The sequence below is a fragment of the Hemitrygon akajei genome, unplaced genomic scaffold (genome assembly GCF_048418815.1).
Source record: "Hemitrygon akajei unplaced genomic scaffold, sHemAka1.3 Scf000099, whole genome shotgun sequence".
NCBI classification, from domain to species: Eukaryota; Metazoa; Chordata; class Chondrichthyes; order Myliobatiformes; family Dasyatidae; genus Hemitrygon; species Hemitrygon akajei.
Genome location: NW_027331985.1, coordinates 385,691 through 403,345, shown reverse-complemented (window position 1 = coordinate 403,345; position 17,655 = coordinate 385,691). Strand labels below are relative to the sequence as shown.

At 44.8% G+C, this 17,655-nt stretch overlaps 1 protein-coding gene across 3 annotated transcripts in view; it reads right to left on the bottom strand.

The window, feature by feature from the left end:
* Positions 1-17,053, bottom strand: part of LOC140723061 (NACHT, LRR and PYD domains-containing protein 12-like) — a 103,684-nt gene extending 86,631 nt beyond the window's left edge. Inside the window, exons 1-2 of one of the 3 annotated variants that reach the window (XM_073037683.1) lie at positions 3,360-3,484; positions 2,111-2,176 (exon numbers count right to left, since the gene is read on the bottom strand). The gene's annotated coding sequence lies outside the window, so the exon portion shown is untranslated. Of the gene's footprint in view, positions 1-2,110; positions 2,177-3,359; positions 3,485-16,939 lie in introns of those variants that run through there. The other 2 variants (XM_073037685.1, XM_073037682.1) reach the window with 2 other exon arrangements.
* Between the last annotated feature and the right edge of the window lie 602 nt (positions 17,054-17,655).

Genomic DNA, 17,655 nt, shown 5'->3' with positions numbered 1-17,655 from the left:
GATCTTGTTACAGACTGTACCAAAGTTCAGATGAACAACATCACTGCCCAACTTCACCCAACTCCCCAGTTAACTCTTAAATAATCTCCAAAATACTTGACTGATATGATGTCCTAGTGGGCAGTTTAGACGGTGATCTTTCGATAACCAATGTCCAACATCCCGGGATTTCAGCTTCACTGCAGACTGAGAAAGTTCCGATCCCAGCTGTGGAATTACCAACCTGGACTGAAGCCCGTATACTGCCAGTTCCATATCCTCAGATTCACCGGCCCAATATCATCACCCATACAAAGATGCTTTGATGCCGGCGATTTGCCGTGGTGTTCCTGCCATTTCCGATTCACAAACTAAGGTGGAATTGGAAGCTAATGACCCTCTGCCGGGGCCGGTGCTCAGGCTGGTTCCCCGATCTGTATAGAGGATGCGGAAACACTTCAGCCTGACCCCAGCAGCTAAACCGAGCACATTTGATCACAATCTTCCTGCTGTGTGGGATCTTGCCAGCAGAGCTGGCCGCCATGTTTTCTGCAGTGTAACCGGAACAAAATGTAAAATTATAAAGTAGAAAATGCCGGGAACTCAGTACATCAGACTACATCTCTGAAAGGAGAAATGGTGGAAGACCCAGTTCCAGAATCAAGACTGTCCAAGATGCTGCCGATCTGCTGAGCGTTTCCAGTATTTTCTCCTCCTCACTTTAAATTTTCCTGCAACTGTAGTATTTTCTCCCTCTTCATTTTAATGCACAGATAGTAACTGATTGCCACCATAAACTGTAAATGCCACCCCCACCTCAACTAATTTGTTAGTTCTGAGTTCATTCTGACCCTGGTGTATTACATCCCACACAGTCAATGCTCACAGCATCCTTTCCTCCCACTATCACTCTGTTACATTTGCTCCCGAGGACACTGTCTCTACACTGAGAGGCGGTGACCACAGAGCGATAAAAACTGCAACACTTGCTGCAGCTCTGACGGGCCGTTACCCTGGAAACAGAGGAAATGGTTCACAGAAAATAAACAGAAAATGAAATAACAAACTCAACTTCAGATGCTGTGGGTTCCATTATGGCAAAGATTAACACTGCAGCCATTTTGTAACGGTGAAACTAAAATTGAATTGGCTGTTTTTACTCTGCCACGTGCTGTGTTCAATTAAACCTCTGGTAGTCCTAGCTGTCAAAAAAACTATTCTGGAAAAGATGCAAAGCAAAACTTCACAATGAGGACAAAGTTTGAAAGAGAGGTTGCTGAAATATATCATTGCAGCAATGGGAACAGTCTGGGCAGAGGTTGAACGAGATGGTTGATATATATCATTGGGGTGGCGGGATACAGGCTGGACAGAGATTGAACAAGATGGTTGATATATATCATTGAAGTAGTGGGATACAGACTGGACAGAGGTTGAACAAGATGGTTGATATATATCATTGAAGTAGTGGGATACAGACTGAACAGAGGTTGAACAAGAAGGTTGATATATATCATTGAGGTGATGGGATACAGGCTGGACAGAGATTGAACAAGATGGTTGATATATATCATTGAGGTGATGGGATACAGACTGGACAGAGGATTAACAAGATGGTTGATATATACTGATGGGGTACAGGTTGGACAGAGTTTGAACAAGATAGTTGATATATATCATTGAGGTGGTGGGACACAGACTGGACAGAGGTTGAACAAGATGTTTCATATATATCATTGAGGTGATGGGACAGAGGCTGGACAGAGGTTGAACAAGATGGTTGATATATATCACTGAGTTGGTGGGACAGAGGCTGGACAGAGGTTAAACAAGATGGTTGATATATATCATTGAGGTGGTGGGACAGAGGCTGGACAGAGGTTGAACAAGTTGGTTGATATATATCATTGAGGAGGTGGGATACAGGCTGGACAGAGGTTGAACCAGATCGGCAGGGGATGAGCAGATGGAGCCAGATGGGAGAATGGGATGAAGGGCGATCTCTGATGTTCCTCCCGCAATCCACAGACCCTGAAATAATAGTTCGCACGAGTAGATAACAGATTCCAATATAACAAAACCAGAACAAACAATAAGAATTTTGGTATATGTCATTTTCTACTCGACTTACTTTATCAATTCACCGCAGAAAGTATCCCATCCGAAACTTCACATCTTCATATAGCTACTGCTCGTCCTTTAATTGAATGAAATAGTGGAGAACAGTGATAGAGCTGAGTACGTAATAGAAACCAACCTCCCCTCCATGGACTCTGTCTATTCTTCCCACTGCCTCAGTAAAACAGCCAACATAATGAAAGATCCCCATAACCCTGAACATTCTCACTTCTAATGCTCCATCGGGGCGAAAATAAAATAGAACAGAAACCTGCCACCGGGCTCAAGGACGGTGTCCATTCTGCTGTTAGAAGCGAACAGCGTGATGAGTGGATTTCTGCCCTCACAGTCTAAATCGATGTGACCTTGCACCACATATCTACGTGCACTTCACTTTCTCTGTAACCAGAATGATTTATTTTACCTCAATGTACCACTGCAATGTATTGATTTGTATGGATGATACCAAAGACATGATTTTTACTTTACCTCTGTACATGGAAAACATTCCCCATTTCAATCATGTGGAAATTTTAGACAGCCTGGGTTGCTCCTTTGGAAATTCTGGAGGGAATGTACACATTTCCGAGAAACCCAGATGAATGAACAAGACTTAATTCTCTCATTAATAGGGCCAGATATCGGGAAACACTGTCAGCATTTCGGCAAGTCGTAGTAATGGAAAGAAGATGGAAATAAACTTCCCAGGTGCCCGAGAGGCCGTGAGAGATCTGGATCTCACTGTCCTGTCTGAACGGGGAAAGATGGAACTTCTCATACACGTGGAGCAGTGTCCCGAGGGTGCGATTACTCTGTTTAACCCTCTCTGTCTGCAAGAACACAACAGGCCAAATAACCGCTTCCAATGTGCTGGAAATATGTAAAATAATCATCGACCCCAGGCATCGATCCAGGTGAAATTTGGATCCGATACCGGGCAGGGTGATGGAGGTAAATTTCACCAGGTACATCTTAATGGATGGGTTCAGTCTCGGCATCACCACCTCATCCCGCTCCTGGGACCAGAACACCAGGGGCTGAGCGGCGGCTCATCTCAGGCGGTTCGGTGTGAAGGTCCCATAACCCGGACCGACCACGACAGGTTGTCTCCAGGAAGCGGGACGGGACCACCGGTTCGAGGATGTTAACGGGACTCCCTGCCCATCATCAGATGCCCCCCTTCCCCCTGGATCGGCTTCAGTACTCAACGATGGGAAAATGTCGGTAGCGTTCACCCCTAGTGACGGGTTATCAATACTCACCGATGAGAACTTGATCAATTGTTCCAGCAGACAGCGATCGGTCCTCCGGTTCCCAGCCGACGACCCGGTTCTACAGAGAACGGAACGAAAACCACCGCCATTCCGGAGACTGTGTGAGCGGGGGCGGGGCCTGGGAAGCGAAAACCTCAGATGCTGCAGATCTGCTTTTGAAATGGGAGCGAGAACCTGGATCACGTGACGGGTGGAGGGTTTCCCACCTGAACCGGTGACTCTGCTCCTCGCCCCTCACACACTGCCCGAGCTACGAACCGCATTTTACATAATATTTCATATTTAGCCAGCTACATTTTTAATCTCTCCCTCTGCATCTTCCCCGTCCCCATCGCTCCACCACCCGGTTCTCAGAGTTACTGGATCAATTCTCATCCCGGTCCGACACTGAATTCCCACCCGAAGAAGAATTGTGCAGGTTTCATTGAAATCACTTCTACGTTTATAAACACTAATTTCTATTCACATTCCTCCGGAGCCTCACTGGACAGGAACAGTGAAACATCAAGTGAAAAACAGGAGGAGGTGGCCATTCAGCCCCTCAAACCATCAACAAGATGGCGGCTGCTCTCCCATCTCAGTCACATGTTTCTCCACGATCCTCATTTCCTCGATCCCTTCGGTCTCCACACATCTGCCGGCCTCTGTTTTATGTGAAGACAATCCCTGATCTTCATCGTCCTCCAGGAATCAGTCTGGTGAATCTCTAAAACAAACTCTCTCTTACTTGTTAGATAATCCTCCATAGAATTGAATTCCATTTCTGCAGTCCCGTGTTGTCCCAATCACTCACCTCCCACCCCGTCGCTATTTCCACCTCCCCCCTCACCTGGATCCACCTCTCACTCCCCAGCTCTTGCCCCATCCCCACCCTTCACCTCTTTTCTCTGACTATTTCCCGTCCACACTCAGTCCAGAGGGAGGGTCTCGGCCAGAAATGTTGACGGTCCATTTCCCTCCACAGATGTTGCCCGACCCACTGAGTTCCTCCGGCAGTCTGTTCTTTGGTCTGTATAACCCGTGTTAGTATGGGGAGCGGGATTTTACACCATATTCCAGGCACAATCTCAGCAAAGCCCAAATAATTGTTGCGGTAATCGCCACACTTAAACACGAGAAAGCTTGCAAATGCTGGAAACCTAAAGCAACAGATAGAAAATTCTGGAGGAAATCAGCACAACAGGCAGTATGTATGGAAAAGAGTGAACAGTCGACAGTTTGGACCACGAGCCTTTTTCATTCCTGAGGAGGAGGGGGAAGATGTGTGAATAAATATGTCGGCGAGGATAAAGAGGGGAGGTGGAAGGTGATTGGTGAAGTCAAGTGATGGACAGGTGAAGGGCTGGAGAATAAAGAATCTGAGAGTTGTCAATAGGAGAAAGGGGAAGAGGAGACCCGGGGGAAGTAATAGGCTGGTGAGCGGAAATGAAAGTTCAGAGTGGAGAAGAGTGAAGTAGGGGGCGATTTGTTTACTGGAAGGAGAATTCAACATTCATACAATCAGGTTGGAGGGTACCCAGATGATGTTGTTCCTCCACCCTGAGGGCGGTCTCATCTTGACACAAGAGGAGGCCATTGATCGAGATCTTTGAATGGGAATCAGAATTAAATAATTAGGCCACTAGGAAGTCTCCCTTGTGGCAGATGGTAAAGAGATTCTCGACAAAACGGTTTTCCAATTTATGGTGGGTCTCACCAATGTAAAGGAGGCCGCATTGGGAGCAGGGAATACAATATGCGACCTCAGCAGATACACAGATGAAGTGTTGCCTCACCTGGAAGGACTGTTTTGTGTCTGAATGGAGGTGAGGGAGGTGGTTTACGGGTAGGTGTAGCGCTTAGGCCGCTTGCAGGGATAAGTGGCTGGAGGGAGATCGGTGAGGAGGGATGAATGAACAAGGGAATTGTTGAGAGAGTGATCCCTGTTGAAAGAAGAAGGCGGGGTGCGAGCGAGGAGGGTAAAGATATGTTTAGTTGTAATATCTCTCAGGAGAAGACTGCCAGTTCCGTAATCCTGGAGTCCCATCCCAGGATTATTGCCCAAGCACTAACACTCCCAGGACTCTTTCCATTCAGTAATATTCAGCAGTGTCTGGTCTAATCCCAGTTCTAAAATTAACACTCCGCTCCATCCCATAATAGAACTAGAACTTGATGACGCTGTAACTGGGCGGGGAACCCGGGCCATGGGTCACCAGTGGGTGGCATTATATTGTAACTTGTCTTCAGCAGGTAATTTGAGCTCTACTGTTTATTATCGTATTGCGGAGCGGGACCTGGATCAGTGCAATTCGCCGCCACTTCTCCCACAGTGAAACTACAAGAAAATGCTTTTAATATAAAATTGAAAATAAATCACTGGAAACCCAGTACAGGATTTTGTCTTTTTGATGCACAGATATTGGATAACTGCAAGATGTTTGTGGCATCCTGAAGAGATTTGCATAAATAAATACATACATTCATTCGTTATCTCTTTATTCCAACATAAACATCATATATTCCATATAGTAAATGCTCAAGACATCCTGGCATCCACACCGGCTCCTGAGGCCACTGAGGGTCAGTGACCAGAGAGCGATAAAAATGTTCAACACTCTGCAGCTCTGGTGGGCTGTTACCCTGGTGATGGAGGAAGTGGCTCAGCAGAACTAACTGAAAATAGGAAATAAGGAACAACCTCACATACTCTGAGTTTCATCATGACAAAGATGAACATTGAGCTCTCAGCCGTTTTGTACTGGGGAAGCTAAAATTCCAGTTGCTGTTTTAACCCTGTCCCGCGGTCAATCCAGTAAATCTGTTGGGATTTCCATCTCTACAGAACTTCCAGCAGTGCAGAAGCTGGTCAAAAATCAAAACACGTTGTTGAATGAGGCCTATCTGCTTCAAATGGCAACTATGGGATACTTAAAAATATATCACACAATACATTGTGGTGATAAACATAAAGTTTACTTCTTTGTTCAGTTAATTGGTTAAAATTCCATCATGTTTTTGTGGCTACCAATAGCTTATATCTATGATCAACCCCAGCCATTGATACAGGTTCAATTCAGATCCTGTTACTGGACACAATGATGGAAGAGCAGGTCCCCAGATACAATTGAATAAATTAAGATTGTAACCTCAGATGCTGGACTCCCCTACTGTTGAATACATCTTGTCCTTGTCCGCTCTATGCAGACCTCAGGATTTCATCGAGGTTCCTGTACTCAGAGTCACCACCCCTCCATTGAAATCAGGCCCAGAGACACCAAATTCTCCTCATACGTAAAACCTTTCATTCCAGAATCTCTCTTGTGAACTTTGCAAACAACAACTGTAATGTGCACATTCCCTCGGATACAGACAATTTGGTGGCGGAATAATTTACTGAGCCACATGTATTATTTCTTACTGCCCAATTAACTGTCAAAAAAAGATCAGCGTGCTATCTAGTCAAGGAACCGAAACGGATGGGGTAGATCTTCAATGAGTTTTGTTTGCCTGTATTTACTTCGGAGACAGATACAGAGACTATAGAAATCGGGAAAAGTTATAGAATGTATGCAGATTACAGAACAGATGCTTGATGAATTAGAATGGACAAATCCACAATTCCTTGAAAATGACCCCACAGTTAGCTGTATTAACAAGTTACAAATTCAAGGCACACTCAAGAGATAAGGAACCGAAAATAAACGAAATGGGGAAATAGTAACTAAGTTGGTGGGATACAGGCTGTACAGAGGTTGAACAAGATGGTTGATATATATCATTGAGGTGGTGATACAGACTGGACAGAGGTTGAGCAAGATGGTTGATATATATCATTGAGGTGGTGGGATACAGGCTGGACAGAGGTTGAACAAGATGGTTGATATATATCATTGAGGTGGTGGGATACAGACTGGACAGAGATTGAACAAGATGGTTGATATATATCATTGAGGTGGTGGGATAAAGGCTGTTCAGAGGTTGAACAAGATGGTTGATATATATCATTGAGATGATGGGATACAGGCTGGACAGAGGTTGAACAAGATGATTGATATATATCATTGAGGTGATTGGATACAGACTGGACAGAGGTTGAACAAGATGGTTGATATATATCATTGAGTTGATGGGATACAGGCTGTACAGAGGTTGAACAAGATGGTTGATATATATCATTGAGGTGGTGATACAGACTGGACAGAGGTTGAGCAAGATGGTTGATATATATCATTGAGGTGGTGGGATACAGGCTGGACAGAGGTTGAACAAGATGGTTGATATATATCATTGAGGTGGTGGGATACAGACTGGACAGAGATTGAACAAGATGGTTGATATATATCATTGAGGTGGTGGGATAAAGGCTGTTCAGAGGTTGAACAAGATGGTTGATATATATCATTGAGATGATGGGATACAGACTGGACAGAGGTTGAACAAGATGGTTGATATATATCATTGAGGTGGTGGGATACAGACTGGACAGAGATTTAACAAGATGGTTGATATATATCATTGAGGTGGTGGGATAAAGGCTGTTCAGAGGTTGAACAAGATGGTTGATATATATCATTGAGATGATGGGATACAGGCTGGAGAGAGTTTGAAAAAGATGGTTGATATATATCGAAAAAACACGAGGAAATCTGCAGAAGCTGGAAATTCAAACAACACACACAAAATGCTGGTGGAACACAGCAGGCCAGGCAGCATCTATAGGGAGAAGCACTGTCGACTTTTCGGGCCGAGACCCTTCGTCAGGACTAACTGAAAGGAAAGATACTAAGAGATTAGAAAGTAGGAGGGGGAGGGGGAAATGCGAAATGATAGGAGAAGACCGGAGGGGGTGGGATGAAGCTAAGAACTGTAAAGGTGATTGACAAAAGTGATACAGAGCTGGGGAAGTGTAAGGATCATGGGATGGGAGGCTTAGGGAGAAAGAAAGTTTGAGGGGAGGACCAGAAGGAGATGGAGAACAGGCAGAGTGATGGGCAGAGAGAGGGAAAAAAATCGAGCAACTAAATTTGTCAGTGATGGGGTAAGAAGGGGAGGAGGGACATTAACTGAAGTTAGAGAAGTCAATGTTCGTGCCATCAGGTTGGAGGCTACCCAGCCGGTATATAAGGTGTTGTCCCTCCAACCTGAGTGTGGCTTCATTTTCACAGTAGAGGAAGCTATGGATAGACATATCTGAATGGGAATGGGACGTGGTATTAAAATGTGTGGCGACTGGGAGATCATGCTTTCTCTGGCGGATAGAGCGTAGGTGTTCAGCGAAACGGTCTCCCAGTCTGCGTCGGGTCTCACCAATGTATATCTCCTCTATTGTCAAAATGAAGCCACACTCCGGTTGGAGGAACACGAATTGAACAAGAAACCCGAGTCCCTGTTTACTGCTGCAAACATGGTGCATCCCATTAACTCACAAGGAACTCCAGAACCAAACATCTGAGCACAGAACACAGATACTAACTCATCACTTCATACGCCCGGGAAGCTTGATAGACGGGTCCATTATATATGGGTCAAAACCTGTGTGATAGCCCAGGACCCGACCTCACCGAATCTCAGTCCACCCTGAGAGATTCGCACACCTTCTCCACGTCTCACACAGAATTCCCCGCAGCCCATGTCCATCTGTCCTAGACGTTTGCTTCATTGCGGAAGGAGGAACGGCCAGTCCCATCTGTAGAAGCAATAAGCTCGGGCGAACCCCAAGCACTGTAAATGCTATATTCCTGGACTCCCCATCCCAGTACTATAACCCATCTCTCAGGACTCTTTACTGCCGGTAATGTGATGCGGTGTCTGATCTATTCCCAGTTCAAGCACCAGCACTGATGAACCAAACCATGACGGAATAGGAACCAGAGGAAGCTTTGTCTGGACGGAGATCGGGGTTGAATCCGAGCCTTGGGTCACACCGTGAACGCGGACACATTTCAGCTGGTCACCGTAGGTAAACTGAGCATACTAGTTGATTGTTTTATTGTTGTGTGTGAACTAGACCAGGTTAGTTAGCCGCCACAATTCCTGTAGTGGAACAGGAACCAGTTGTTTAAATATTAAACAGGTTATATAGTCCTGGAAACAGAGTAGAGCAGATGTGTCTTTCCTTTTGATGCACAAATATTGACTGGTTGAAAGATGCTTGTGACAGCTTAAAAAGGATTTGCATAAATGCAATCCCAACATTCATTGCCCATCTCTTCATTCCAACACTGGCATCATATGTTTCATACAGTAAGTGCTCAAAGCATCCTGGAATCCACACCGGTTCCTGAGGCCACTGTGTCTCCACGGTGACTACCGTGCTATAAAATCTTCAACCCTCCTTGAATTTCTGGTGGCCTGTTACACTGGTGACTGAGGAAGAGGCCCACCAGATGTAAAGGAAAAAGGAACTAACAGTCTCCACCCCACATGTTTTGAGTTTCCTTATGACCACAATGAATACTGAACACTCAGCAATGTTGTAATGTTCAAACTAAAATACCAGTATCCAGTAAATCTGCTGTTAGCTCCTTGTCCACAGCACTTTCAACAACGCTGAAGCTGGTCTAAAATTAAACCCATTGTTGAATACGATTAGTCTGCTTCAAACGACGGTAATCAGTTATTTACAAAATACATTACACAATACATTATGGTGATATTCATGAAGTTTCCTTCTTTACTTATATAAGCGATTAAAATATCTATCAAATTTTTCTAGCTTCGAATGATGTGAAAACACGTTTGACAATACAGGCAAGATTCAAGCCCTGCTGCTGAACAGAACGATGGAGGAGAAGGTTTGTAGATACAAGTCAGTGGTTTGAGAGGTTTTGTTCTCTGTTCCAAGACACCTCTCCTGATGAAAACATCTTTACCCGTCCACTCTATGGATTCATCAATACTTGCAGCGTTTCAATGAGTTCCGAGCTCCCAGCGTGCCCCCACCATCCCTTGGAGAGCAGGCCCAGGGACAGTAAATGCTCCACGTATATTAAGCTTTTCATTCCAGAAATAATTATTATATTTTTAAAAAACTAATGTAATGAGCACATTTCCATGAAGAACAACCTATTTGGTGGCAGTGCAATTATTTGAGAAAACTTGTTGTTTCCTTACTGCCTCATTAACGGGACAAATGATCTTCTGAAGATCAGCCTGCTCATCTATGCACGGAGTCAGAAGACATGGGGAGATTTTCAATGATTTCTCTGTGTCTGCATGTACTTGGGAGAGAGATATAGAGTTGATAGAAATGAGGACTCGATCATCAAGTCATGGATTGTATACAGTTCACAGAGCAGGTGCTTGCTGTCTTTAGTTGAATTTGGATGGATGGATCTCCAGGGCCTGAGAACGTGTTCCCTTGGAGCATTTGGGACACCTGTGTTGAAACTGCGCAGACGCTGGCAGAAAAGATAAAATGGCCATAGGTACAGGTGATGTGATAAACGACCAGAGGAGAGCTAAATTTGCTTATTTATGTTGGAAAGATTCAGTAAGTACGAAGGGAAACTGACATCAGGCCTGGGTAAGTTATTGGAAGGGATCACAAGGAATGGGATATGAAAGATAGAAAGGGATAGTCAACCTGGCGGGCCCTATCTAATCTAATTATGGACGTTTTTGAGGAAACTATCAAGAAGATTGATGAAGTGAATGTGGGGGGTCTTTGCCAATAATGACGTTAACACGGTGTTTGATAACATTCTGCATGGGAGGCTGGTCCAAAACGGTAAGTCGCGTAGAATTCAGGATGAATCACGGAAAGAAGCCAGAGAGTGCTTGCAGATTATTGTCCATCTGGGCTGAATAGAGACATGTGCCCTGCCGGGTGTTGCAGGGAAAGGGACAGGTTCCTTGGTATTGATATTAATGATTTAGATGAAAGGTGAAATGCGACAAACTCGACGAGCAAATCTGTGGATTATACCGAGATGGGGATGTGGGAGACAGAGAGAAACGCTACCGAAGTTGCTCAGTGCTCCGGACCACCTGGGAAGTTGGGTCAAATCTAGAAGAGGGCATGTAATGCGGACAACGGTGGGCTGTTTGCAAATTGACAGGGGAAACCAGGACATGACTTATACAGTGAATGGGAAATGCATGCACTGTGTGACAAAATAAATTGGCATGGAAAACAGATCCAGAATCCCTCGAACGTGGCACTAGAGTTCGATAGCGTCGTAAAGAGAGCTCCAGGAATAGTAACCTTAATAAATCAGGGCATGGTCAGAAGAATTGGGACGTTAACGTTGTAGAATACACTTTAAATGCTAATTTGCAGAGTTATGTGGACTGCTCATCAGCTACTTGAAGGAAAGGTCTCAATAAGAATCCAAAGGAAATGACACGGATGTTGCTGGTATTTAAGGAAATGATGGCAGGGGTAGGATGAACAGATTTGAACTTGAGTTACTGGTGCACAGGAAAGTCAGCAGAGATCCCAGCTGGGGTTCCTACACTTTTTAATATCATGCACCCTCTGATTAACCGAGGGGTGTATTGAACCATTTCCCAGCAGAGGTGGTAGCTGCAGGTTGAATTGCAGCATTAAAGAGCAGTTGTTTATATGTACAGTACCTGGATGGAAGAGTTATTGAAGAGAATAGTCTAGGTGCAGGTGGAAGGGACCATTCAAGGAATGGCACGGATTAAATGGGCTGAAAGGCCTGCTTCTGTGCTATAGGAGAATGAATCTAAACTAAGCGTTCCATGCAAGTCCATTTCCCAGAAGAATTAAATCATTTCAGAGTAATGTCTTAAGAAGCCACAAATGAAAAAAAAACAACTAAAAAGTTGAGGAACTGAAAATAAATGAAAAGGGAAATAAAAAAATTCCAATCACAGCTGTGAGTTTCATTGTGACAATGATCAACACTACAGCCAATTTGTAACTGTGAGACAAAAGTTGTAATGGCTAATTTAGCCCTGTTTCGAGCTGCATTCAATTAATCTTCGGGTGGTTCTAGAGAAAAACAAAACAAAAGAAAACGAAAAATTCTTGGAAGACTCGGTGAGGGAAAATGAAGAAGAAAGTAATTCACAGTGAAAACAAATGTTAGAATAAATATTGCAGATATATCAGTGAGTTGATGGGATACAACTGGACAGAGGGTGAACATGATTGTTGTTATCTAGCACTGAGCGATTGGATACAGGTTGGGCAGAGTTTGAACAGGATGGTCGATGTATATATCCTCAAGGTGGGGGATACAGACTGGACAGAGGTTGAACAAGATGGTTGATATATATCATTGAGGTGGTTGGATAGAGACTGGACAGAGGTTGAACAAGATGGTTGATATATATCATTGAGGTGGTTGGATACAGACTGGACAGAGTTTGAACAAGATGGTTGATATATATCATTGAGGTGATAAAATAGAGGCTGGAGAGAGTCTGAACAAGATGGTTGATATATATATATCATTGAGGTGATGGGATACAGGCTGGATATAGGATAAATATAGGTTGAAGGAGGAATGGGCAGACAAAATGGCAAATGAAGTTTAATACGGACAGGTGTGAGGTGTTGCTCTTCGGAAGGTCAAACCAAGGTAGAACATACAAGGTAAATGTTAGGACACTGAGGAGTGCAGTAGAATAGAGGGATCTGGGAGTACAGATACATAATTCCCAAAAAGTGGCGTCTCAATTAGATAGGGTTGCAAAGAGAGCTTTTGGTACATTGGCCTTTATAAATCAAAGTATAGAGTACAAGAGTTGGAATGTAATGGTGAGGTTGTATAAGACATTGGTGAGACTGAATTTGGAGTATTGTGTGCAGTTTTGTTCACCTAATTAGAGGAAGGATATTAATAATGTTGAAAGAGTGCAGAGAAGGTTTACAAGGATGTTGCCAGGACTTGAGAAACTGAGTTATAGAGAAAGGTTGAATAGGTTAGGACTTTATTCCCTGGAGGGTAGGAGAATGAGGGGTCATTTCATAGAGGTGTATACAATTATGATGGGTATAGATAGAAAGAATGCAAGCAGGCTTTTTCCACTGAGGCCAAGGGAGAAAAAAAAATCCGAGGTCATGGGTTAAGGGTGAAGGGGGAAAAGTTTAAAGGAAACTTTAAGGGGGCTTCTTCACGCAGAGAGGGGTGGGAATGTGGAATGAACTGCCAGATGAAGTGGTGAATGTGGGCTCACTTTTGACATTTAAGAAAAACTTGGACAGGTATATGGATGAGAGGGGTTTGGAGGGATACGGTCTGGGTGCGGGTCAGTGGGACTAGGCAGAAAAATGGTTCAGCACAGCCAAGAAGGGCCAAAAGGCCTGTTTCTGTGCTGTAAAGTTCTATGGTTCTATGGAATGCATGTAGGTATTTGCCCCTTAGTTTTAGTAAGGTCATGAATTTAGGGTGACAAGTGAAATATTTAAGGGGAATCAGAGCGGGAACTATTTCAGTCAGAGGGAGGAGCGAATGTGGAAGCAGCTCCCAGCGGAACTGGTAGATGAGGGTTCAATTGCAGTGTTTCAGAGAAGTTTGCGTGGGTACATCGTTGAGCGAAGTATTGAGGCTGTGGTTTGCGTGCAGGTGGATGAGTCCAGGCAGAGAATGTGACGGACTAGATGGGCTGAAAGGACTGTTTCTGCGCTGTAGGGGAATAAATCTTAACTGAGCATTCTACGTAAGTCCATTTCCCAGAAAACACAAATCATTCCATGCTAATGTTTTAAAAAGCTACAAAATCAAGAAACATTTTTAAGCTAATTAACCTAAAAAAGAAAAAACAAACAACATCACATGCTGTGAGCTTCATTGTGACAAATGTTAATGCTGCAGCCATTTTGTAACGGTGAAACTAAATACTGTAATGGCTGCTTTCACCCTTTAAGACCATCGATATAGGAGGAGAATTAGGCTATTTGTACCATCGAGTCTGCTCTGTCATTTTATCGTGACTGATACATTTTTCTTCGGCCTCAATTTTCTGCTTTTCCCCAAACTTCTGCCTTACCCCCGATTCCTCCACCTTAAATCTACATACAAGCGTCCCCAGCAGGTGCCTGCGGCAAAGAAATCCACAGATTCACCGCTCTGATTAAAGAGATTCCAGCTCATCACCGTTCTAAAGGGGCGCCCCTCCTTTCTGAAGCTGTGACCTCTGGTCTTAGACTCTTCCACCAGAGGAAGCACCCCCTCCACATCCACTCTATCAAGACTTTTCACCATTTGATATGATCAATTAGGGCACCCCTCGGTCCTCTGAATTCCAGTGATTAATTGACCCAGAGTCATCAGACGCTCTTTATCTGACAAGCCGCTGAATCCTGGAACCATTTTCGTGAACTTCATTTGAACCATCACCTGTTTCAGCACATTCAGTCTAAGATAAGCGATGCAGAACTGTTCACAATATTCCATGTGAGGCCTCACCGGTGCTTTATGAAATCTCAACATTACTTTCTTGCTTTTATATTCTAGTCCTCTTGAAATGAATGTTAACATTGCATTTGCCTTCCTCACCACTGACCCAATCTGCAAATTAACCTTTATGGAATCCTGTGCAATATCTCCCAAGTCCCTTTGCAGCTCAGTTGTTTGTATTTTCTCTCCATTAAAAACAAGTAGTAAACCATTTCATTTCTTCTGCCAAAGTAAATGTCCAAACCCTTCCGGACACAATATTTCATTTGCCATATATTTGCGCGTCCTCCTAATCTGTCTTAAATCCTTCTGTAGCCTCTCTACTTCCAGATAACTACCCGGCCCTCCACCTCTCTTCATATCCTCTGCAAACATTACTACAACCATCAATTCCGCCGCCCAAATCATTGACATATAAGGCAAAAATAATCGGTCCAGTCACAGATCCATGTGGAACACCGCTCGTCACCGGCAGCCGAACAGTAAAGGCTCGCTTTATTCCCACTCCTCGTCTCCTGCCAAACGACAAGTTGCCTGTCCATGCGAGAGTCTTTCCTGCCATACCCTAGGATCGCTGCCGTCACAGATCCCTGTGGAACATCGCTAGTCACCGGCAGCCGAACAGTAAAGGCTCGCTTTATTCCCACTCCTCGTCTCCTGCCAAACGACAAGTTGCCTGTCCATGCGAGAGTCTTTCCTGCCATACCCTAGGATCGCTGCCGTCACAGATCCCTGTGGAACATCGCTAGTCACCGGCAGCCGAACAGTAATGGCTCGCTTTATTCCCACTCCTCGTCTCCTGCCTACCAACGACTACTTCATCCATGCTAGAATCTTTTCTGCCACACCCTAGGATCGTAGCTTATACTTCCTACCTTACCAGGTGTTGCATTCAAATTACATCTAACTAACAAAAAAAAAAAAGATTCCTGAAAAACTCATTGAGATTAAATGAAGACAAAGGTTAGGAGAAACATTGCTGATGTACTGTACATCATTGAGGTGGGTACACACTGGCTGGAGAGAGGTTGCACAAGATGTGAGTGAATGAGGAGATGGAACCATGTGGGTGAGGGATCAAGGACAGTCATTGGAGGTCATTCAGCAATACACGGGCACTGAATAATACCATAGAAAAAGATCCTAAAATGACAAACCTAGATCAAGCAACAATAACTTTGGCCTAGGCACATTGCCCCTCCCCAAACCTTATCAAAGCGCCACAGAAAGTATCCCATCCGGATACATAACGCCTTCATAAGGCTACCGCTCTACCCTTGACTGCAAGGAACTGCAGAAAACTGTGGGCACCGCTGAGGACATGACAGAAACCAGACTCCCCTCCCTGGACTGTGACTGCACTTCCCATTGCATCAGTAAATCAGGCAGCATCAAAGATCCTCATAACCCTCGATATTCTCTCTTCTCAGCAGGGTCGAAGATTTAAAATAACATTGAAAATACAGAGCACCAGGCTCCAGGATACCTTCCAGGCTGCTGTTGTAAGCACATTGAATGTTCCCCTGTGATAAGTTGGACTCTTGATCTCACAGTCTAACTCGATGTACACTGTACACTTTTGAGAAGGTCAGGTACCTGGAAAAGGCTTATTTGTCGCATTTAATGGGGTTATAAAACCGGAAACATTGGCTGCGCTTCGGCAAGTCGGAATAGTGGCATGGATTTAACAAAAATAAACACAACGATGGCCACCCAGAACGAGAGGCCGTGAGAGATCTGGATCTCATTGCCTTGTCTGAACGGGCGAAAGGTGGATCTACTCAGACAGATGGAGAAGTGTCCCGAAGGTGCGATTAACCGGTTTAACCTTCTCTGTCTGCAAGAACACAACAGGTGGAAGGGCCGCTTCCCGCGCCCTGGAATGATGTGAAAAAATTGTAGACACCGGCTGTCGATCCAGGTGAAGTTTGTACCCGATGCGGGGCCGGGTGATGAAGGTAATGTTCCCGGGATAATCCTCAATGGATGAGTGCAGTCTCGGTATCATCACCCCATCACGCTCCCCGGACCAGGGCAACAGGGGCTGAGCGGCGGCTCATCTCAGTCGGTATGTTGTGAAGGTCCCACAACACAGACCGACCCCGGCAGGTTCTGTCCAGCAAGCGCAGAGAGGCCGCCAGATCGGGGAAGTTAACTGGATGCATTACCTTACATCAGACGTCCACACTCGGGACCGGCCTCAGTACTCACCGATGAGAACTTGTTTTCACGCCGGGACTGTGAACCCTCCCCCGGATTCCCGACTCTGGGGGTGACGGTCGTCTCCTAATCCGAATCCTACAGACGATCCGCCGCCGCCGCCGACCCGCTTCAACACAGAACTGAAGGAAAGTCAGGACTGTAATTTATGTCATCAGAGCCCGGGGCGGAGCCTCGGAAAGACGGCAGATCTGCGGTAAAATGGGAGCGGGAAAAAGTTCACGTGACTTACACATACATGTACGTCCACGAAATTTTGCAAAATTTTGCAATTTTCGCCGTCAACTGAGATTCTGACAACTAAACTTTCTTAAGAATACAGTATGCGAAAATATCACCGATCTTGTAGCTATGTTTTGATTGTGATGAGATCTGAAAGATTATTCTAAAGTGGACTGTTCCTTTAAACGAGAGAGAGAGAGGGGGTGCGAACAGCTTGTGTGCTAATTCAGCAGCATGGAGACAGAAAGTCTGTGAGTTGCCCTGGAAACTGAAAGGCGGAGCTATGTGATGGACAGCTCGTGTTCAGCACTTGGAGATATATACAAGGTCGTTGACGTTTTAATCAGACACACACCAGAGACACACAAGACACACCACAGGAGACACACACCAGAGACACACAAGCCACACCACAGGAGACACACACCAGAGACACACAAGACACACCACAGGAGACACACGACCCCTGAGGCAAGGGGGACACT